The sequence below is a fragment of the Periplaneta americana genome, chromosome 10 (genome assembly GCF_040183065.1).
Source record: "Periplaneta americana isolate PAMFEO1 chromosome 10, P.americana_PAMFEO1_priV1, whole genome shotgun sequence".
Lineage (NCBI taxonomy): Eukaryota > Metazoa > Arthropoda > Insecta > Blattodea > Blattidae > Periplaneta > Periplaneta americana.
The window spans coordinates 35,613,338-35,639,304 of record NC_091126.1 but is presented as its reverse complement, the minus strand read 5'-3'; the positions used below and the strand labels follow the sequence as shown (position 1 = coordinate 35,639,304).

At 34.6% G+C, this 25,967-nt stretch overlaps 1 long non-coding RNA gene across 1 annotated transcript; it reads right to left on the bottom strand.

Annotated features, from left to right (window-relative positions):
* Nucleotides 1–12,516: 12,516 nt before the first annotated feature.
* Nucleotides 12,517–25,507, bottom strand: LOC138707597 (uncharacterized). Its single transcript, XR_011334286.1, has 3 exons — nt 25,146–25,507; nt 22,497–22,614; nt 12,517–18,686 (listed from the first exon to the last, which is right to left on the bottom strand). It is a non-coding gene; the product is annotated as an uncharacterized lncRNA (long non-coding RNA).
* Between the last annotated feature and the right edge of the window lie 460 nt (nt 25,508–25,967).

Here is a 25,967-nt window from a genome sequence, read left to right as displayed (position 1 = left end):
AGAATATTCTCTTAATATTTGCATTATTAGAAGAAATTGCAAACACGTACTTAGGAATATAACTTTATAAACAATGATAATGCAATTTCACTACACTCACAGCTCAACAATGGACAACTGACACAATCATGAAAATAATAAATTCTATCAGTGCATGCAACTATAAAAATTTCCCTGTTGCAAAAAAACCTGGGGACAATTCTGTGTCCTGAAATTGTTTTTTCGGGACACCAGGTTAGAAGGCTGAAAGACCAAAACAGTCCTGATTTTCAGTGATGTCTGGTCACCCTGCTATAAATTCATTTTCTTTCATTTTAATATTTATTTTTTGTGACAGATTTTAGAGCATCATTCACAGCTTTCACATAACAATTGATATGTACAGTCAGGGGCGTATTTTGCGGGCTACCGGCGGTAGCCCAAGGAAATTACAAAAGAAAAAGTTTATAATATAACACAATGTAATAATTTTGTATTATTAGTTTTACCATAGTAATTAAAATTAAAGTAATTGTTAGATATATTTTGTGTAATAATAGGGTCAGCGGTAGCCCAAACTCTTTAACCAGTATACGCCTCTGTGTACAGTACAATCAGTGCCTTGTTCAGAAAGACTCTTTGACATTCTTTACATAGAGAAAAATTTGGAGGTACATCAATCATTTGAATAAATCTAAGACATACATCATGTACAATTTTTAATAAACATTGCTTTAGACATTCACCTACCCACATCTGAGCAGGAATTGTAGGAGATCACTTGCTGAAACTTGTGATTTTTCCACTCAATTTGAATTAAACAGCTTACCTTAAAGACCTTTGGAACATAATGCCACTACTCATGGAGAATGTATCCCTTGCAATGTGAAGCACCATGTGATTTCAACTTGATGGAGCCCCGCTGCACTTCACTCTTGCTGTGCGAGCACATCTCAACAACAACTACAGGGAGTGGGGGACAGGGAGAGGGGGGACTCTTTGTGTGGCCAACAGAATTGTCCGACTTAACTTTGAATTTGTCTTTGGGGACATGTAAAGAATGTGGCGTACACCACTCTAGTTAATACCTCAGAGAAAATGATTGTGCAAATACACACTGCTTTTAGCTGACTTCATCAGAGAAACCACATTTTGGAGAGGGTTCAATAGTCAATGTTACGACAGTATCATGAATGCAGTGCAGTTCAGGGTGCGCACTTTGAACATTGCCGTAAACTGAATGAAAGTAAATTAAGTAATTCACTGTGTCACGATCTAAAGGGAACAGATGCATTATAGGACCCACCCTAAATATAAAAATATGCTAAGCCACAAAAAAAAAGGTCAACGGAAGTTGAGTTTCGATCAGTTAAATGATCGATATATATTGTTTTCATTGTGTTGCCAATCAATCAATATTGTTGTAAATTAGTTTGATCATAATCATGGCGCCAATTTCGAATGCTATAGTTAAATATAAAAAAGAAATGGATCAAATTCTCCCTCTTGATTTAAAATGTAGGCCTCGAAATGGAAATTATGGAATTATAAATAAGTTGTAAACTTTTTAGTAGCTTTATCCATGAATAAAGACATGTAGGCTATGTTTATGGTTTTTTTTATGCGAATATGGTTTACTTAGGAGTGAAATGTTTTGCGAAACATGTAAACCTGGGATGAGACTGAAGAAATTTAAAAGTAAACGAGATGAACTCCTGTGGAGATGTCATTGGAAATTACTAGGTATTAAATGATAGACACAGGAATGCTGTATCGTAGCACTTTGTGAAATCACTCGGATAAAGGAGAAGATGAAACGGAACATCTCCAGTGAGGTCCATGGTAAAAATGCTAATTTTACACCAATTTTGTTTTTAATTCTTAGGTCCAGGGAAAATACTAGTAAAAAATGTGTTTTTGTGAAAGACTAGTATTTTCCCTGGACCAAAAATGCAGTATAAATTGAGTAGAATTAGTATTTATAATATATTATAAAGATGACTAATATGAACTTAATTTTATTGTTGTATTAATACCAATGCTGTATTGTTTGAAAGTTTAATGTTACTGTGTTTAAAGTTTAGGTTTGGTTTGTTTCGTTTCTTTAACTTTATTTTGAATAAAATTTAATATATTGTATAAAAAAAGGTGGCTAATATGAGCTTAATATCATTATTGTTGGTTTTATTAAATTATACATGTTTACAGTACTATGTATTTAGTATTGTTAAGATGGCATACTTGATATAATAATCGAAAATATACAATATATAATCGATACTATGGAATACTCGGGGGTGGATCCTATAATGCATCTGTTCCATCTCATATGTCCTGCATATCGTGTCGGAGGAAATGGGTTGTCTAACGAAAATGATCCTCCATATGAGACCTATCATCCAGGTCCTGAATACCCATATATATTCCGACTACAGTCTGGCAAGCAGATCACTAGCTCTCGCGAATAATGTCCTTGCCATCTCACAGCACTGTAGTTTCGCAAGTGATCTGTCACGTAACAAGTGAATTATTTATTTACGGAAATGAGAATTTCAACTGATGTAGATTCATTTTCCGGGCTGAGAGGCCGTGGTCTATTAGTTGGTTTTATACCAGACGGCTACTCAAGGCCGGAGATAAAGAGAGCCATGCGCCCCAGAGTAACACCGTCGATGCGGTCACAGGAACGAGCGACTAAGAAGGGCACGGTCTTCCTACCCTACTTAAGGAATGTGACGGACCGTATCAGCAGGGTGCTGAAGCGTCATGAAGTGGAAACGACCTTCCTGCCGACCAAGCAAATCCGGAACATGCTGAGGTCATCCAAGGACAAACGAGAAAAGCTGCTGTCCGCCGGAGTTTACAGGATTCCGTGTTCGTGTGGGAAGGTCTACATCGGTACTACACAGCGCAGCGTCAGGACGAGACTGACAGAACACAATAGGAATTGCCGCCTAGGACAGATCGACAAATCGGCAGTGGCAGCACATGCCTATCAAGAGGGCGATCACAACATAAGATTCAAGGACACGGACATCTTGAGCACGACGACGCACTTCTTCCCCCGTCTACATAGAGAAGCGATCGAAATACATAAACATAACAACAACTTTAATCGCAAGGAAGAAGGCGTAAAGCTAAACAAGTGTTGGTACCCGGTCCTAAACAGAACAGATAAGAAGCCACTACAACAAAAGGACGGAACCCAGAACGGGAGCAGCGAACAAAGCGGCGCGGACCGCAGCGACAACAGGCCTCGGCCCGCGAGCCGCACTATAAATACGCCCGCACAACCAGACACAGGATCAGTTGCCTCAGGTACGCCGAGAAGAGTCTTGCGACCTCGGATACCACTCCACTGAAGATGTCTGCCGCAGTTGCAGACGAAACGTCTGGTATAAAACCAACTAATAGACCACGGCCTCTCAGCCCGGAAAATGAATCTACATCTATAGACTCCGGCCGTGAAAGCCTACACTGCAAAATTTCAACTGAATTTCAAAGATGTCCTACATTACGTTCTATACACGTTTCAGCAACTCATAATGTTCTAGTACACACTATACCAGTACGTCGCTGGTTCTCAACCTTTGAGAGACCACGGTTCAGTAAATTCTTTTACTGTAAGATGAGGGCCCAAGCCCCAACAAATCTGCTCATAAATACCTTTACAATTTTTTTTTGAAGTTCATACATTTAACTAACGCAAGTATTAATAATTAAGTATGGCGTAATCTTAAGACTTAAAGAGTATTAGTACACTATGAAAAGTTGTGACATTTTGACAAATAGCTTAATTATCAATCACTGGATTGATGAAATTTTTGTAGCATGTTGTAGTTTCCTCAAGCCAACATCATTAATTAATTTATGCTAATTTTCATTGATATATTACCCCTTTCTATCCACCACTTTTTTTTATTTCTAACATTGAACATTGTATTACTAAATTGATTTTAATGATAATGGTGTGAAAATGAAATGGTAATGGGAAGAACGATTTATGCACTGTAATTCACCACAGAAGCCAGCTGAGCAGGAGAAGCAGCAGAAGTATAGCAACATATCGGCAAAACACTTATCATACAATATATTCACGCCAATTGCTAATGTATGTGATTTTATGTTTAAAAATATACGAATCTTTCAATTCTAAACACTAGTTCCAACATTAATTAATATTATGAATTTAAAAATGCAGCATATTAACACAGCAATAATTATGACTTATTGAAAAAGTTAACTTTAGTGCTTAGATTATTTCATTTTTTATTACATCTGAGAATGTTTAAGGTTTTAGCGAGGCTAGTGAGACTTTTGTTGCTGTATTCTCTCTGTTAGCTTGTTAATTCTAGGATGAAGTGAAGTGGTAGCCAAACGGAGACAGTCAGAAAGTTGCAGGTGGTTCCTCTGTTTCGTTTTAAGAACAGTCATAACAGAAAATGCAGGTTCACAAAGATGTGTGGTGGAAAAACAAAGAAGCAATCTGACTGCTATTTCATGTAAATTTGGATATTTATTTTTCATTCTTATCCATAATTTCGAATTACTCACAGGTTTAAAAGTAATTTCCAGTTCTTTGTCTGATGATTATTAAAAAAGTTGAAGGGTTTTTTAATGGTAAACGGCTATCTCTTTGTGTTCAACAAAAGGGTTCACAATCCACATGCTTTGCCTTTGAGTTTCCTCATGTTCGGGTAGTACTTTTCAAATGATGACATTTTCAAGTGGGCTGCAATATCATCTTGAGACTGAAACCTGTGAATTCAAATCGTATATTTCTACAAAATAATCTGAGTAGGACTGTAACATTTCGTTGCCTTCTTCAATTATATTAAGTGGTTCGTCGCCCATTGTTGTAATCAGCTTGCAGGCAAGTTTATGACCAGTCATAAACAGCAGTACTCCCTTTCCCAAATGTTGAAAGATATTTAAGTCTGGAAAATTCCTAATCATTAAAAAATAAGTGACTTGGTCACTTACATTTGCTACACAGATGCTATTTAGTTAGATTTTAGTATTTGGAGTTTAGAGACGATCTGGATCTGCACTTTTCGACACAGTTACGAAAATTATTCTCCTAAGAATATTTCTAATATAAAATATTTATTCGTGAAAAATGCTTTGGGAAGTAAAATGATAAAACCAAGGAAAATATCTTGCAGCCCAGTATAATTGATGCCAGCGTCTGGTACCGGGCCATGGCCTGGCAGACGAGAAACATAGCTATATATGAGGTGGGAAAACTCAATGTACCATACTAATTGCCACATAGCAATCTCGCAGCTTGTTAAGAATGTCGGCCAGGACACAATTCGTGCGTTTTACTTATCAGTTATTGCACCACACTCACACACAACTGTCTGAACTCTACTGAGAAATGTATATTTTCAAACATCCATCTAGCATAAAAGGGTTGGTAGATTGTTCATGTTAGGCGAGAGCTTACAAATTAGTTTTCATGCCAATGCACCCCTGTTATGCGAAATGAAACTGACCAGTCAGCAATAAGTCTCTTTCACTGATATAACTTGAGTTTTCAGTTCAGTAGCACTCATTGTCAGCACCAGTTCTTTGTAGGGGAATATGGGGCAGGACGGGGAAGTGGGGCAGGACGGAGTATAGCCTCTATCTTGCCAACAAGTAGTGCAAACTACCGAATTTTTTTAGAACTTCGTCAACTCATGTAAATATATCATCACACAACACTTACTGCCACGCCTTGCATCTGTTGTATGTTATTCGGTTGCTGCATCATATTGTATCATTCATTTGCAACTTTAAAGTGTTCTCTTGTCACACGTAAATAGAAATGAGATTTATTTAGATAATCTATTTTAATGTCATATTATAGAGTGATTACCTGGCTTTTAATTCCGGAACTTTCTTAAATTTCGTGCGTTATTTTTCCCGCCAATACCTCATAACTTAGAAATTGTGACTGTGGGGCAAAACAGGGTGGGGCATAACAGGGCAGTACCCCGTCCTGCCCCACGTCATATTTAATTAAATTTCACCTCCTGTAATGGGTTGTTCGTTCTTTTGTTTGTCAGAAGAAGGTTGAATTAGATGCGTATCATGTCTGAAATGGGCTCACAATTGTTGCGCAGGAGTAGACAGTGAAGACGCGGATGCCACGCACATTTGCGTATTTTGCGAATGACTTTTTCTCAAGTAAACTTGTAAAATGTTGTAGTATTCACACTTTCAGTATATAATTTTTGTCACTTTTGCCATTTAAATATTACAAAAAATAGATACCCCATTTTGCCCCATACATGGGGCAGAACGGGGCAAAACACACATTTCGAAAAACTAATTTATTTGAAGGTTATAATGACCGGATTTCATTCGAAATGCATATTTTTTTAATTGTTTACAGTGTAATAAAAGCATATATGTCATAAAACCCATGCATTTACATTATTTGATACCAAATAAAAGCATTCAAACATTAACTACCCCATCCTGCCCCATGTTCCTCTACTTAAATTCCACCTAAAATGGAATATTTATTAAAATTGAAAATATTAATGGTTAAGTTTATATGAACTCCTAAAAGTCCTAAATTGGATTTTATAAAGTTCTAAATCTATCATTTTAGCACCTAGAAATCTGTTCCCTAGTAATGACATACATATTTAAATATGTTTAACCTAAAAATATAAGCTACATGATAGTATTCAATAATTAAATATAATAAGCCTAATAATTATACAGAAATAATGAAATTGATTAGAGGAAAAGTGTTACATGGTCAGAGCGACGAATGTTTCAAATGAAACATATCCACTCACTATGAACACACTGAGTCTGTAAATGAGATTAACACTTGAATCGGTAAATAGAGTCATAATATTCAAAATGAGTGTTTTAATAGGACATTTAGTGTTGAAAGTAAGACATTTTTTTAGCCAATTCAGTGTATGGATCAATGAAACTATTTTCTTGCAAGTCTGCGTAATTTGTGTATTCCAAGTAAGACTTTTGTCTATGTATATTCCTAGATTTTTAACTGTTTCATTAGTGTAGGGAATTTGAATACCATCAAGTATTACAGATGGGTACTGTGCTCATATCTGCAGTGCTGAACAAACGATTATGTCCTATAACGATGCTTGTGTTTATTCAGGCTTGAGTTTGAGTCCATAGCTTCCGTCCATGTAAGTAATGAGTTAAGGTCGTCGTTAATTTTTGTAACTGTTGATTAATGTTTCCTTATTTGTATGCAAGTATATTTACACATCGTCCACAAAGAAATGGTAAATGCAATGCTTCATATAGTCAGATATATCACTTAGTCGTACTTTTCGTCTGGTTCGAATTTGGTTAGTCAGTTCTGTGACAAAAATATCGGAATTCGTGTTTTGTGCGTGTCACATAAAGTTAGCAATATAATTGTTGAAGTTCAGAGATGTGTCGTGGTTTAATAATTTTATTATACTAAGCTCATGCGAAAATAAAACTTATTTCATACTGAAAATAAAAAAAAAACTGCAAAATATTATTCCATTTTTAATTTGTATGAAAGCTGCTAATTGGAAATCGAATTGGCTGAAAGAGTTGGAAAGTGAAATAAACAGATTAGGTCTAAATTGGCTATGAAGAGAACTAGGGTCTATAAACACGAAAACTATTGGAAGAATAGTAAAATAGAGAGCAAACGAAATTTCAAGACAAGATATTTTTAGTAATATGAAAGACCTACGATCACTAAAATACTATAGAGAGGTGAAGCAGTTTTGGGAACAGGAAGAATATGTTAGACTAAATTCAAGGGGAGAGAGAACAGGAATGACATGGTGGAGATTAGATATCTGGAGACTCAAGAATAGGAGAGGGAACGTAGAGAAGAATAAATGTCCTTTGTGTGGACTAGCTGAAGACGCAATGCATATTGCGTTAAAGTGTCAGGCAACAAATGATTTGAGAAACAGTTGGGTGGATAAAAAATTTCTACAAATAAACGCTATAGTAGCTTATAAAAAAATGGTCACCTAAAGCAAGCAATCTGCATAAATTAGGAAAATTTCTGTTTAGAGTTAAAATTAGATGGGAAGAGAAAGTCAAAACTCTAACGGAGATGGAATTATAAATGTTGAGTAGTTACACAATAAGAAACTACGAAGAGTAGTCAATGATGTAATAGAATAATTCTTAAGAGAGTAGGAGTTTTAAATATAAGAGGTATACTTATTAGTTGATTATTATTATTACTTTTATCATCATTATTATTATTTTTATTATTTGTAGTATTATTATTGTAAACAGAGGAAACTTATAAGTTCAAATGTATTAATTTTTTGTTATATTTGTATAAAGAGTGATGGCGGATTAAGAACTGGAATACATCTAATCCGCCACGATGTGAACAATGATTGATGAAATAAATAAATAAATATTCCATTTTTAAGTACAGTAATGGTAAGAAAAGTCGGGTATGTGTTGTTCGGATTTCGTTATGCTTGGAATGCTACGTGGACTCCCACTCACTTGCTTGCTAGCTACAGGAAGGAGCAGACTCTATCCTCTACCAAGTGATGCCATGTGCAAGCTTACTCTACAGATTCCACAGAAGATGGTGTGTATGCAATTTGTCACTGCAATATGGTATTTTCCCGAGACTCAAATTACTAATTTGACTGTGTAGATCACAATGTACTGACAAACAAATTAATATTTTACAATACGATATTATAAAGGAGACCTTAGGTTCGTCTGCATCTTACACAAGTATAAAACAGAAATAAATATATCAAATAGTAACAGTTACTCAATCAGAATTTTAGGGATATGAAATATCAAGTTTCTGAGGAATCAAATTCAGGTCTATTATTGCTTCTACTTTATGTTAATTATTTAGCCTCAATAATAAATAATTTATTCAGATAATCTTATTTGCAGATGATACAAGTGTGATTATCTTCATGAAACAATATCACATTATAAACACTTCTAATGAAGTGTTAAATCTAATAAATATTTGGTTTAATGCAAATAAACCAGCAATTGATGTTGACAGAAGCAGTGTAATCAGTCAGAAACAGATTTTTGGCATCCCACCATGTCCTGTAAGTGTTAAGTTCCAAGACACGAAATATCCAAAAGTCTATTTCTGAGGTACATTCATTGCGAAAGCACTAAAACGCACATACAGTATAATCAAATTTACTGTAAGTAATAGTGCTCATAGATTATCATACAATATTAGATTAAATGGAATTTATCTCAAAGAACCTGGTCATATTTTGGGGTAACTCATCTGAAGCTTGTTTCACAAAAGAAAGCTCCGAAAATGACAGTTTACAAATCTTGATTTCACCTTGTTCAGTACATTCTTTCCCTGGTATAACGTTTTATGTTAAAAATAAAGACACAAATCTGACCTCTCTTAGTCTCAGGTAATAAAAAAATGTTCACTATTCGTGTATTATAGTCTTCAATGCACTGCCTAGTTATCTTAAAGCTTTGAAGAGCCAAGAGAAGTAGTTTAGAATAGTATTAATGTAATTTCTGAATGAATTTAAATACTATTATAGTCACAATCATGCCATGGTATGAAAGAAAAATTTCACAACCTCGAGCGGGAATCGAACCTGCGACTTCCTGTTCTCCGGTCAGGCTCTCTACCACTGAGCTATCGAGTTCGTCTCACGCCAAAGGCTTGGAATTATCCTTTCATACTGGCGACTCTGTTATAGAGTACTGTCCATAGCGTCTGATCTAGTCAGCAATGCTTATGGGTTGAAAGAAACCATGGCATGATTGTGACTATAATAGTATTTAAATTCATTAATATGTCACATCAACGGAAGTGTATACGTCACCAAACATCGTAAGATGAAGATTACATTTGCAAAGTTTCTTTCAGCCCATAAGCAGTGCTGACTAGATCAGACGCTATGGACAGTACTCTATAACAGAGTCGCCAGTATGAAAGGATAATTCCAAGCCTTTGGCGTAAGACGAACTCGATAGCTCAGTGGTAGAGAGCCTGACCGGAGAACAGGAAGTCGCAGTTCCCGCTCCAGGTTGTGAAATTTTTCTTTCATACCATGGCATGATTGTGACTATAATAGTATTTAAATTCATTAATATGTCACATCAACGGACGTGTATACGTCACTAAACATCGTAAGATGAAGATTACATAATGTAATTTCTCCTTAATCATATCGTCTACTCTTCTGATGAATTGAAGGGGTGAGAATGATATAGTCTTAAGCCACACAGGTAAGATTTTACAGGAGAGCATATTGAAGGGTTAGAGTCCAATCCTATTAGGTGCAGTGTCATAATTTCTTCATCGTATACTAACTTCATTTGTTGAGTAATTTTTATAATATCTGCTTCCTCATATGCATAAGAAATGAACTAGTACAACAAACCATTTTTGTTAAAAGTTTGGCTCTGGACGATCTCATTCTCACCCCTTCAATTGTTTATGCTTGTAAATTCAATTTTATTAATCTGCTATTATGTATTAAATATTTTTGTATAAATTTTGACTTGGCCCACATCTCAAAGCTACAATGCTGAATTAAGATCTATGGAATATATTAATGAAATCAATAAATAGGAAAAATCATGTGAACTCAAACTATTCACTATTTCGAACAGTCCATGAATGTACGCACTTTTTTCTATGAACTATACAACAGTCATGATTATATCACTTGTCACCTTCATAGGTTTGGAATTTCTGCATGTCGAGACAATTTTCTTTGTAATGAATGCCAACAACCTGCGTAACTGCTCATTTATAAAAGTACTTCGCTGCACGAAGCCAGGAAGCTACTCTTTTCCTCTCTTTCCTTGTGATGTTTATTTTGTATTTGTGCTTGGACAATAAAATCACGTTTCTTACATAGCGACGAACAATAAATTGATATGCATCTAAGGATTGATACAAAAATGTCATATAAGTAGATTCTGATTTCTACAGTACCGTATTTTGTTAAGGCATAAACAGATATCACATACTAGAACCACTTTTCTATTCTAATATTGTGACGTGCAGAATTAACACAGAAACACAATACACAGAGCGTCGTTAATAATACAATTCTTAAGATTCTCTACATTTCATTGCTGATAACTTCCAGTAGCAGAATCTGCCCAGTCCTTTGTAATGCTATCACAATATCCTCTATGCGAAAAAGTTTTCTTGTCGTCTTTCTTTCACATCGAGATTTAAATCTTAATCACAAGGATGCAGTTTGGTCAGTCGAATATTGCAACATCATAATGCAGGAGAATGGACTTAACAGTGCCTGGCATTTGGACAGTAGTGAAGGGTGACGGCATTAATAGTTGTGAAGTCTTTTCCCTACTGTAGAATGTATGTCGTGATGCAAAAATGATCTGTTGTACTTTGAATTTATAATCTGTCTTTAAACACTACTGGGTGTTCATTTCAAAATGTGTCATGACGTCACTGTTGTGAGTCAACGATTTGAAGCGAGTTTCAGCTTTTATGTCAGAGAAGTTGCCTATATTTAAGGCGTTCAATCTAAACATGAGAACGTGTACGGTATAACTTGAACGTCGTAGCAACAGATGGCGGTCTGTACAGTCTGTGTGCTATCATAACCTCTTTCGAACTGTGTTTTGCTCGAGCAAGTCGTACGCAGGGTATTTGTTATCATCGGTTGCGTACGGCAACATTCCACAATACAAATCAAATGCTCCGTGTCCATGTTGACCGTCGAAGTTAATGTCAACAAATACGTAAGTAATCGTTTTGACTCTCTCCCCATATCCCCGACAGTTAAAAAAAACTCACCTCAGTAGACTACGTGTTTCTAAACAGTTCACATTCCTGCCACTACCAGCGTTACCGTATGTATCGGTACGTACTCTTCAGAATGAATGCCGTACTTGCTAGGCAACTTTTCTGCCACATAGGTAATTCGCCTTTGCGGAAGTGTAGGAAGATTGAATTCTCTAGGCTCATCGACTAGCCATATGACGGCATACAGCGAGTCATGACACACTTTGAACTGAACACCCAGTATATGATACATAAGCAGAACCCGAGTGCTGATGATCCAAAAATGCTTAAAAATGACCATTAAAATTACACTTAATTTGAAAGATAACCTCAAATTTAAGAAATATTTGCCTGAAAATATATTTATTAAATGAAACCATTGTTGAAATGTTAGTATATCTGTTGACACTTCCATTTCGCACATTTTACAAATAAAACTTTTCCATATGTAAAAAAAACATACTCAACTCGAAAACATGTTTTCTTAAGTGACTATTTAAGCATAGTTCATTGAGATTAACAATGACTGCTCTTGAATTCACCAAACTGAAAATATTTCTGCAACCGAATGCTAATGTTTATTCATTGTCAGTGTTACCAAAATTAAATTCTAATTGCGGAAGAAATAATACTAATAATTTACTAGCACAACTCATGATTGAAGGAACAGAATGTGTGTAAAATTAATATTTAAAGTGATGTGCGAGGAATTAAGTGTCAGTATCTGATGGACAATTTAATGTAGGGTAGCAATATTACATACATTACGAAATAATTAAATATATATTTCTTTCAAACAATATGTATGATAAATTCTGAGCATGTACCACCTATACCTCTTCTGGGAAAGACACTATACAGACAGACAGACGGTAGGAGAAAATATAATCTCTTAATTCTAGGTCTGAGCTGGAGATGATACAGAAATTTAAGAAGTGCTGCCACAAAATTAGCAGAAACATGTAAATATAAACCTCTCCGTAAAGTAAACATAATTTTAACATCTCAGTGCACATAAATTATGTAAAACATTAAAATAAATTGTCATCAAATGCCCATGCAATTAGTAAAATTATAAAAATGAGTCCTCTAATATTAATTGCTCTAAATTTCTGTATTTCATCACCACACAAACAGTTTATGATATAAGAAGAAATATTGAAATTTTGCAGACTAGCAATTGATTTGACAGGTATTTGTTCGTACTAACACGACATTTACATTGCACATTGTAGTATCATTTATTTAGCATGTGTTTTTTTCCTATTACAACATAAATTGCCCCACTGTTATTATACACTTTAATAAATGCTGCAATATTTCCTTCATTATTTGGGTAGATGGACCTATTCTGACCACTTCATTAGTAGATATTCAAATAATCTGTATTTACTGTCGGCATCATTAAAAATGTACCATCCCTAATATTATAAATTGGCCAAAACTTGTGGATGTAGCATATGATTTCCAACAAAAAATATTAATGAAGAATTGAGGATATAAAAAATAGTACAATGTATTTCTTATAATTAAATAATTTAATATACTCTTTATTTTATTAAAACAACTTTTTTATTCTTATAAAACAAAAACACATTTCTATAGTGGTCAAAAATGGCACACCTACATAGCCACAAAAATTATCGATTTTTTATTGTGTTGCAAGGTTTCTATGAACATAACCATATTTTATAAGTTGCAATCACCTGCCATGTTATAAAAATGGCAACATTATGTCTTTTTAATTTTTTTATTATTCCTGTTCAAGGATCTGTTTATACAGTATATAAGTTACGGTTTTAAAAATGAATAACTTGAACAAATGTTCTTATATTTCTATATTCCTCTTAGGACTTATATTGCTATTCTATTTTTGAAGTTTCAAAATGAAAAAGTGTATTGTTTTACACATTCACAAGGCCGCCATTTTGAAATTAGTCGAAACTGTCTTTTTCAGTATGTTATGCCATTGCATTAAATATTTTTGTAGCTAATTTATTTTTAATTTATTTCCTTCAATTGTAGTCAGGCAGTCATCAGAGTAATTGACTATAATAAAACTTGGACAACTGCTAAATTTTCCTAAGATCTACCAATATTATATTTCTGAAAATTCAGAGGGATAAGACATATTTTCTATGGTTGGTTTAGTAGATAAATGGACACATGAACAAAATGAACACAAAAGTTGTTTAAAATATATATGTATTATTGCACCTAACTATAATCTGTGCAAACTTGTGTTAGCTACTGGCCAAGTGTTGTGACTTCACTGTGGCAAAAATAGTTCTACTTGGAATTTCTTTTCAATTTTTCAGTCACTTTCTCTATATGTAACTAATGTATGAATTTAAAATGATGTTACAAGTTGAGAAGGTATTCTGACAATCTGTGAATCTTCTCCAGTACCTCGTATTTTGTAGCAGGAACCCTTCTTTGAATACAGGAGGCATGTGAAAATATTAGCGATGAGAGGCCTAATGTCTGAATTAAATTTTTCTCTCTCTCAAGTACGGTATTTAAAATGACCCTATTCTACACTTACTTAATTCCAGGGCACTCAAAAAACTTAATGCTTATCATATTCATTTGATTCATTTGCGTGCAAAACATTCATGGTCTCTGTCATTACCATTATCAGCTGAGCTTCCTACTTTTGATGAAATGCTATTCTAGGGGTTTTCGTGGCTGTTATTAATATGTATCTATAGGTAGAGTCCCATGAAAGTGGTTTCATTTTTAAGAAAATTCGTTTTAAAATTTCAAGATTCTGCTAACTTGGCAGTGTTATTTTAAAATTATTTACAGGATGAGCCACAAACCAACATATTTTGCGCGCCCCTTAATTATCTTGGATAATTACAATGAGACAAAAAGGGGTTTAAGGAGCATTGTAGGAGAATAGCATTTCAGTTGCTATGATTAAATAATGTTTGTGTATGTTTTAGGGCACGAACAAATATGGAGAACTGGAATGCTGTATATCGTGCAATATGCTGTGGAGGCATACACTGAAAACAATGAATCATTGGTTCATTTGTAAGGAAAATTAGTTTTAAAATTGCAAGATCTGCCAACTTGGCAGTAAGTAATAAGTAATCCGTGGCGCTACAGCCCGTGAAGGGCCTAGACCGACCAGCCGGCTGCTGGCCTCATGCCTACATGCCGAAGCAGAGGTGAACGATCATCCAACCAGAATGGAGATATCGTGTGGTTAGCACGATGATTCCCCCAGCCGTTATAGCTGGCATTCGCAACCGGATTTCGCTACCTATCGTAGCTCCCCAAGTGCATCACGATGCTGGGTCGGCACCAGTCCCAGACACTGGCCGAAATTTCATGAGAAAATTTCTTCCCGCATGAGGACTCGAACCAGCACGCATTCCGTAACACGAGTCCTAGGCAGGATGCCTCAGACCACGATGCCACGGCGCGGGATGCCAACTTGGCAGTGTTACTTTAAAATTATATACAGAATGAGTTAGAAAAATCAGAAATATTTTGCGCGTCCCTTATTCACCTTGGAAAATTATGAGGAGTTTGAAGAGCATCATAGGAGAATAGCATTTCAGGTGCTATGATCGAGGGCACAAAAGAATATGGAAAACTGGATATATGCATTTGCTCTAGAAGCATACATTAAAAACAATGAATTATTGATGACAACTCGTCGTTTGTTCCAATGTCACTTCAACATTCATTGTAATGCTGCTGCCCAATCAAACAATGGGTTTCCGAGAAACAGCATCAGCAATAAGAAACTGTCATCAGGAAGGTCTGAACTCCAGAAAACATAGACAGAGTTTGTGAAGCAGTTCTCAAGCGATCTGCTCGACATCATTTGATGGCTCTGCAATTGGCAAACACCACTGTTCATCGCATTTTGCAGAAGGACTTTACTTTCCACATGTACAAGATCCAGCTTTCTCAAGAAATTACAGCCTGTGACATTGATAACTGTCTACAATTCTGTGAGCAATTGACAGAAATATTGAAAGTTGACAACATGCTAAACAATCTATGACTCATGTAGCCCACTTTCATTTAACAGGGTATGTCAATAAGCAAAACTTAGCCACCAGTGTAGCTCAGTTGGCTAAGGTGCTTGCCTACCAATCCAGATTGTGCTCGGGCAAAGGTTCGATCCCTGCTTGGGCTGACTACCTGGTTGGGTCCCCGCCCCCTCCCCCGACGTTTTCCCCAACTTTAAGGCGAATGTCAGGTATTCTATGATGAATCCTCAGCCTCATCTCGCCAAATAACATTTCGCTATTTCCATCGATGCTAAATAACCTAGTAGTTGATACAGCATCGTTAAATAACCAACTAAACAAGTAAGCAAAACTTCCGATATTGTGTACTCCAAGTCAATAAATCATCATCCCCTGCATAGTTCAAAGTATGTTGTAGAGTAAGTTCATTTGGGATCAGTGAGCCATATTTCTTTGAGCACTAGGATGGAGTTGTAATAAGTGTTAACTTAGATTGCTACATTCACATGCTGCAGAACTTTGTAATTCTCAGGATTAACAGCATTGGACGTAACGCTGATGACCTGTTATGGCAACAGGATGGAGTCATGGCTCACTGCTCAGGTATCTATGGAGATTCTTTGACAGATGTTTCCAAACTGAGTCCTTTCTGAACGTGGCAATATTCCATGGCCAGCAAAATCAACTGATGTGACAATGTGATTTTTTTCTTTGGGGTTAATTCAAAAGTAAGGTATTGACAACCCTCACCAACATTACAGCTGTACTAAAGGAATGAATTGAAGTTGAACTTGAAGCAATTCCTCATGACATGCTGTGCGAGGTATGGTGCACGAGTGCATAGTTAATGGTGGCACTCATCTCAATCAGACAGTGTTTAAAAAGTGAACAGAAATGGGCATTTAGTAAATGCGTTAATATACAGATTATGTATGTTTGATTGCAGTATTATAAATGTAAGAACAAAACATACCTCTTTGAAATGTGTCTGAATTTGTGGTTCACCATGTATTATGCAAGTTTTATAATCCTGGCTTAATATTAAACATGACGAGTGATATATACGAAATTTTCAGTATCAATTTTCAATTTTTGCAATTTATGTACTAGATATGAATACATGTCTACATTCATTTGTTGGCAAAATGGCAGAACCAAATATGCCATCGAAAAAAAGACGGAAATTATGAAAATATTACTTAAGAATTAGTGTATAAAAAACAAATATTGCTGCAGTTTCTTTAAAAACTTGGAATTACGTCTCTTTGCGTTATTTTGCGATTCAAAAGTGCGTTTATTGGGGTTAAGGGAAGAAATATAACGAAATTATGCAAAAAGAATTGGTAAAATGAGCACAATTCGCGTTATTATGTCATGCAAATTTCATGGATCTCTATCTATAGTGTATTTCTCGAATATTGTTTATGGTGACTCTTCTATTTCAATCTTCAAAACTCAGCCAGAGGGAGTAAATCCGAGTAAAGGAACAATCAAAGCTAATAGATAGGAGAACATTTTAAAATGATATTTTTTTTTTTAAATAATGTGAGTAAAATTAATTTATCACATTGTGAATGGGTTGGTTTCTGAGCATATATTGCTAATATTCTACTGGAAACATACAACGTGCAACATTGATCCCTAATGCCAGTCATTACTTCCCAACCTTCCCTGAGTCTCTCAAAATATTTTTGGTATTGTTCTTGAAGACGAACATGCAGAATCAAACTCAAATAAAATTACAAATGTCTTTAAATCAGATAGCTGAAATTAGGAGTTAGAGCTGAAATAAAAATAAATAATTTTCACTTGTACTGCTGAAATTTCATTCGCACATTTTCGTCAAACATGTTGTATTTTATATTCCAGCTAAATTTAAACAAATAGAATGGAAGAACAAATATTAGCTTACATATTTTTCGTAGCTACACATTGTTCCACATCCTTTACCGAGATATTTTATTGACATTTTCTCTCTGTAATACATAAACAAGAAGGATTTCACGAATGTATACATTTCACAAGAATTTAACATTTTCTAAGAATGCTCTTTCCTCTTTCGGAAAAAAATATGGGGGTGTGTACTTCTTTCTAAGGAAGGAAATATTTCTGGGTGCATAATTTATTAACAAAAATGGTCTTAGAACAACTGAACTGTGATTTACTAATGACTTTAAAAAATATATATATATAAATTAAAACATCACTAATTTGGTACAACTAATGCAATACATATATACATATTTTCAAAGGTATTTTCATTGTAACAACCTACAGATGTTGATACTCAATTATACTGCATGCCACACACAATGGGGGAAACCAAAGCGCACATCATTGTATATCATTTTTTTTGTAACAGCCCTTAATATTCTTACAAAATTACTCAACAAAAACTGAATTGAATATACCATTTTTCTTCCATTCATGTATTTCAAATCTCATTTCAGAATTGTAGCATAATTTTATTTTACTTATTTCTAGGGGAATAAAATACTATGCGTGTCTTCATGTGCACCATAAAATTTATATAATTGAAAAATGTTATGTAATGCCTCTGAAGCTACGCTAGATCATTTGTAATAACGAAATAATATTGTAACATAGCCACAATGGAGAAGGGAAGGGGGAAGGAACGAGGGAAATATGGAGAGAAAAATCACAAAAATAAATTGCAACAAAAATGTAGCTCTTCCGTCACTGAGGTATCTAGCATCTGCTATAAATTAAGTTTATGTACTAACAGAATGTTTCCAAATTTGAAAACCGTCTGGATGAACATGCTGTGTACGTATGCATCACAATTTATGGTCTTGTATAGTTACACTGTACAGAAGACCTGAAATTCACAACCTCACAGAGGTGGCAAACAAATCTCAGACTTGGTGAAGAATGATCGGGAAATCGACATGTAAGCGTGGATATTGGTGGGCAACTTCTCCCTGTAACAATGTAACAAGTACATGTCAAAACAAAAAAAGAATCTGCATTCAAGAAGATTGTCCTGAAGAATTTTTAATCTTCTGAGCCCTGAGACATTTGTTGTTTTATTTTTGAAGTTCAATATAATTTTACACTTCAAAAAAAAAAAGTCACTGACATGAGGAAAAATGCTGAAAAATTCTGCAGGTTACAGTTAGAGCACAAATGCAGGCATATTATACTATACTTCGGGTCTCTGCACATACATCACAATCATGTATGAAGTATGGTATCTTATACTCTCAGATCTCAGGAGGGTTAGAGAAACAAATTTGTGTGTGTGAATGGAGGGAATATAATATAGTATATTACTTAGTGACACTTTCACTTACAGAGGTTATTCTGTGTAAGGGTTGCCAGTTGTTCCATATTATACAGAATATCCCATATTTGAGGCCAGAAAAACTTCTCATATGAATTCCATACGGACAGAATATAAAAAATTCCATATTTATAAACAGATATATCAAAGATAGTTAACAGTTTTTTCTTTTATTTTTTCCTACTATTTTTACGAATATGATGTAGAAACAGTCACTGTTATTAACATCAATGTCTTTAGAAACATGACAACGAAGAAAATAAATTTAAAGATCTAGCTGCCTCTATTCCTGTTATAGTAATTTCATTCTCAAGCAATATGTGTCCATAGATAATAGTAGAGTAATTGAAGACTGGTAATGGGAAACAATGAAAGTGCAAAACTTTAAATTATTGGGAAACACGAAAAAACATAAAACAAATGATATTAGTACAAATAATTTGTATGTAATTAAAATGAAAATTCTTATAGAGTCACATCACTTTTAACACCTAACTTCAACAATTCTCAAAATCACATTAATTTTGGGATGCATTCTCATAACTTTTTTTACTAGGTTATTTTACGATGCTTTATCAACAGCTTAGGTTATTTAGCGTATGAATGAGATGAAGGTGACAATGCCGGTGAAATGTGTCCAGGGTCCAGCACCGAAAGTCACCCAGCATTTGCTCATATTGGTCTGAGGGAAAACCCCGGAAAAAACCTCAACCAGATAGCTTGCCCCGACTGGGAATCGAACCCGGGCCACCTGGTTTCGCAGCCAGACGTGCTAGCTGTTACTCTACAGGTGTGGACGCATTCTCATAAAAAAATGAACATTTTGATAAAGATGAATGTACTATGCTGCACTGCTAAGAAAACGCTGAATGTGTTGTGTCACCACACTCAAAATTCTTACAGGGTAATATCACTGATACAAAAAGGTATAAAATTCTCTGTATTTCACAACAAGAAATTCAACCAAGGTAAATGAGTACTACAACTGAGGTTATGGTGATTTTCATCTTCATATTCAGCTTATTGCATAACTGATATGTATCAGTCTTCAGTTTACCAAAAGAAACATGATGATAATGATGACAATGACAATGACGATGATGATGATGATGATGATAATACCTAATAACAATAAAGAGTTACTATTAAAACATCCTTCCATAATAAAATAAAATTATCTTAATATTGTGCAATAACAATGATTTCAACTCTGTCAGTGGTTGTTTCTGAGCAACATCTGTCCGTCCCTTTGTATGTTGAATATGGCTTTCCGTAAATTGTTAGCTCCGAGCTTTTAAATCACAACTCCTTCCTTTCTCCAGGTTGCTCATCCGGAAGATGCCTTTTGAGCTACAAAGATACCTCCTGGTACTTCCAACATTTCCGAAGTTATTTGCCTTGGCACATTCATCGGTTTCCAAGGAAAATATGAAATTAAGTAACTACGGCACTTTGAGCCTTTCCTACTTCCAGTCTTCAATTATTGTTGTTGGATTATGTGTAGTATGTGTAAAGACGTTAAAAGTGTTTCAAACCAAAATGAGCGATTCTTCTTCGCATGAAACAAAGAGGACATGTTTGTATTTAGAAACACAGAACATTTAAGTTACTTAATTTGTAGGAAGACAAGCTTCACAAATACATTTCCCAATCACAATCCCAGACATCATTAATGTACCTCCTAAATTTTAATAAAATGATTAAATTGATTATTAGTAATTAATACAATAAAATTAATGAATGTACATTTCACAGCAAAATGAATGGGCTGCCGACAAGTTCCAGATACACAATATTGCACATGTTTGTCTTATTAAAGCTGTGGTTCACCATGTGACACATAATTAAACCATTTAAATTTGCTCTATTTTGTTTAAAAGTCTGAAATATGTTGTAAAATGAAACAGAGAGCCAATTCTAGATACATTATGGTCTCTGAAGAGTGAAATAATAATACTGATAAATGCAAAATCAATCAAAGTGAATATGAACAGGAAACCCACGTGTTATGTCGATCTGGAACTATCAGTTTCAATACTGTAGATCGTTATGGCACACATCTACAAAACAAGTGAATAGTACTAGTCCAAATTTCGAGTCTCCGACAATAATTTCTTTCTTTACACTATTTTAACAATTACATAATGCTGAAGAACAGTTAAGTTATTTAAATAAATAACTACTTTAATGTGTTCATATTAAATTACATTGCTATTTTACCTTAATTGACTAACTTTGATGTGAAGTGTATCATCTGAATTCGAGTCAGTCCCACATTATTTTCTGGTTTCCTATGCAGAATGAGGGCAATTGTTCACGCAATGGTTTGTGGACTAGATACTAATCCCTATTGTAGGCCTATTTGTTTATGTAAATTTTATGTATTTCCTGTTTCATTAGGAAGTGAAGCAACTATTATATTTGCTTATAAAGACCAGATCTCGCCTATTAATAGCTCACTAGTGATAGACAATAATATTTTTACAAGGCAGGCACAACGAAGTTTGTTAACAAATGTCATTCAACATTTAAAATACATCAATTAAACTAGAATACTAAAATAATTTTATGTTGCGATCTCACAACTTATGGTACAGAAAGCAGACATGTTACCTCTACATCTCAAGCACACCTAGTAAGGTTGACTCCACTGTAGGCAGCTGGCTTTCAACAAACGATCATCACACCAATGTCTTCAAGTATGGTGTAAGACTAAGGTAATTTGGCTAAACTAGTGCTGAGGTAGTTCCCTTTGTACTACGCTAAAAAGTCATCCCGATTAGTCTGGCGTAACAAGCCCAACAGAGTAGGCAACCTCTCTGGTCTTACCTTTTGCCCTGATGATGGAACCTGTATGTAGTTCTGAAACGTTGGAAATGTCAAGTTCCAGGACATGGTGAATTACCCAAAAGCCTAATTCCAACATATGTTTATCATTGTTGTTAAAATGTTCTTATAAAAATAAATTCTCTGAATAAAACTTCCTAAAATGTATTCTACTTAGAAGTGCTCAAATTTCAAAAAGTTTCAAATGAAGTATTTTTAATTTTATACTAATCATACCAGGCTTCCTGGATGGTCAAGTGACTGTCATACATAGCATATTCATAGGCACAGGGAAACTAATTTTAATGGTGATAATCTTTAAAGTTTATTCTATCAAAAAAGGAAGAAAGTAATGAAACCTGTTACATAAATTAGCAAAACCAAAGTAAGTTTATCCCTTTATAAGATGATGGCAAGAAAAATTTATCTTTCATTTCTGGACCAATTCAACTATATAGTTACTAACTTCAACTGTCATTCTATCAATAGTAATGAATTTCAGATTACAGATGTCAAAAGGCCTACGACAAAACTTAGTAAATTCTAAGATGATGCTAATGCCACTCATATCCGGAGGTACTGGAAAACAACTGATCTTCAACCAACCAATAAATTTCCTTACCTGTGGAATAAGATTATGCAGTACTTTTTTCATTGTTGCTTTGCATCCTTTTCTTGTTGGTGGCACTTCGACATAAAATTCATGTGCTAAGTCCCCATCTTCATCGAAAAACATAGATCTACAATGAAAATATCAAAATTATCAACTGTGCATGGCAGCAAGAGTAATTCTGGAGCATGACAACTCCATGATTTTCGAACTTTTTTTTTTTCCACAAATGATTTTATGCTCGATTTACTAAAGGTAAAACAAGAAAAAAACTTTCGAAAAAAAAAAACAAACAATTTTTACTATAACCTACCATAACCTATCACAACCTAACCTAACCTTAACTAATCCAACCAAAACTAAGCTACACTAACCTAAGCTAACATATTACCAGGCTAGCTTATGTTAGGTTAATTTAGCTTGGGTTAGTTAAGGTTAGGTTAGTTTAGGTTGTGAAAGGTAGGGTAGCTTACTTTAGCTTGGGTTAGTTAATGTTAAGTTAGTTTAGGTTATGATGAGTTAGGTTACAGTCGAAATTATGTTTTTCCGAAACCTTTTTTTTTTTTTATTACCTTTCGAATATCGGGCATAAAATCGTTGTTTGTGAAGAAAAAAGAAAGTTCGAAAATCATGGAGTAGTTATTCTCCAGAATTGCACCTGTAAGTTTTTCTATCATTGTTGTAACTTATTTTTCGTCCCTTCCTAAAAATAAATAATTCAATTTCAATTTATTTTACACCTACTTAGGTATATGAATCTAAAATTGGAGACCACAAGAGACCATACAGCTCCCCATAGAGAACAAAGCAAAATGAAAGTGTTGTAGGCCTACAAATTATGAAAGTAACAGAAATTGTATCAAATTTCTAATATCATTCTGATGTTAGATATCAAAATTTTCCTCCACATACAATTAGAGCATATTAAATTTGCCATCATTCTGCAATATCATAGAAATTAAAACTTGAGAAGTTTATATTCACATAGAAAATGTAGGAGCCTTTCGCACAGGTGGTTTGAGATGAATATCTACAGGCAGTTAGATATTGTAAAGCGGGATACTTTTATTATAGATATAGGATATCGCTTAATTTTCGTCAAGTTTGACAAACGATGACGTCAGAACACTGACGTCACAACATGGCCGACGTAAACCAACACGACGAGTAAATAAAACTCACTGAGATATCACCTCAACTAACCCACTAACCTTCTCACATATGTCGACCTCATGTCACTGAGATATCACCTCAACTAAACCACTAATCTTCTCACATATGTCGACCTCATGTCACTGAGTTATCACCTCAACTAACCCACTAACCTTCTCACATACGTCGACCACATGACATCACCCAATTCTCCAATCTAGCCAACATGTATTCTCATAAACACACTACCGATATCCTATAGTCATATAGACCCAAAATTTTTACTGCCATATAACACACTCCTTTTTGATAGCACACTAGAGTTGCCAATGGAGTATGAAAATCATTTTTGACACGTATTTATGCTATGAACTGTAGAATTAATTACACAGTTTTACATATGAGGAAGTTTATTAATGAAAAAATATTCTGACAACCCATGGGGATTATTTGTAGTTTTTTTAAAATGGTCCTACACGATTTCCTAGATTTTGCACCCACTATTATTCTAATTACTCTTTTTTGTAGTAGAAATACACTGTTAGTATCTGTAGAATGTTCCCAGAATATTATTTCAAAGCTCATTACAGAGTGGAAGTATGCAAAGTATAGCATTATGTATTGATGATAATATGTATCCAGAAATCTTTTTCGTTAAGGAACTTCACTGCCATGATAAAAAGACACATTTTTATGAAAAAGTTATGAGTAGGCCTACCGGTATGTATTGTCCATTGCTTAAAGATGGGTTCTTCTTATTGACTTGATTGGCAAAGGAAACCTTAAGAATGTTTTGGTACCGGTATTCGAAAAATTTAAATTGAATGTGCTTCCATTCAGTGCTTTCACTGAAAGACTATTTTCTGCAATGAAGTTCAAATGGAGGGATGACAGAAACAGGAGTACCGGTACAGTAAACTTAACAATAGACGAGCTGTTGACTTACTTCATTTACAACACATCATGCAGATAATTTTAAGATAACATTATTTTCAATAATGCTTTGTTATAGATAACTAGAATGAGAAGCCAGTATTAAATTGATTAGTTTCAATTTATTGCAAGCTGTGATGTGTGCTATTTTATGTCTAACTGCAAGTAATATCTTAAAAGTTTAAATAATACAAGGTTTGTTAAAGTAATCAATTTTATTGTAGTTTTAAAGGAAATATATTTTCTCATCAGATTCCACAATTAGTAACCAGTTTATCTACTCTAGTCTCTAGTCGACAGCAGTCATAATTTGTTCCTTATGTTCAATCCCAGCATCTGGCAAACGTAAGTATGATTAATTATGCTCAAATGAAGTAAAAGGAAATTAAAAAAGAATAAAGTTTGCACATCACAGACTAAAATAATATGATGAATAGGACTACAAATCAAATGAGATTTCTTTAGCACTGCAAAAGGAAATGTACAATCATAGTAATACACATTCGTCCAATCAACAATATAGGGCTGCAATTAATGGGGTTTAATGTAAAACTCCGTACAATCACAAGAACTAACCCTTTTCTTGAAAGTACTATAACAGGGCAATTTATCTTCACAACACTCTGGTGATGTTCACTTCCACTGCAATCTACTGTGTTACTGAAGGGAGAAACGATTTTCTTTACAAATTTAGAACCGTTGTTACCCATTGATAGATAGATAGATCTCTAATTAGTTAATGACACAAACATTTGAAGCAACTACATTTTCGGAGTATTTAATGGATCGCGACTATTATTGATTTGGATGTCCTAGTGCGATAGAACAAGCTTCAAATTCATTTCTCTTCAAAACTCTAAAATTAATTCATAGGAACATGAAATAGCAGAAGCCACTGATGTAACAGCTGATTTGTCTAAACATACAGCAACTGTCCAATGTCGCCAACTAAGGAATAAAATATCTCTAAATATTACGGTGAAATTCACTAGAAATCAAATGATGCCTATTAAGATCGCCGTAAACAAACCGCAGATTAATTCGTAATAACATAAGTAGTGGTCTTCAAACTACAAACGCTATTAACCACAGTACACGTATACTTTGCTATGAGCATATTATAAGGCGATGATGGATCATCATGTTATAAGAATTCATTAGAACGTGGTTTCTGTTTCCATTGATTTGTTTCAAGTGGATATTTTTTAAGCTGCGGGAAATCAACAATATCGACAGTGTTTGTGATAGTTTTATGCGCGGTAATGCACGAATAATTCTGCTCGCCCAACACTGGGAGCCTTAGGGAAGTGGTCTTGAAACACCCAACTCGCTATGCCTGGCGTTAGTCTTTTGGGTTGAACATTTCGGATAAAAGTTTTCACCGAATTCTCCATGACC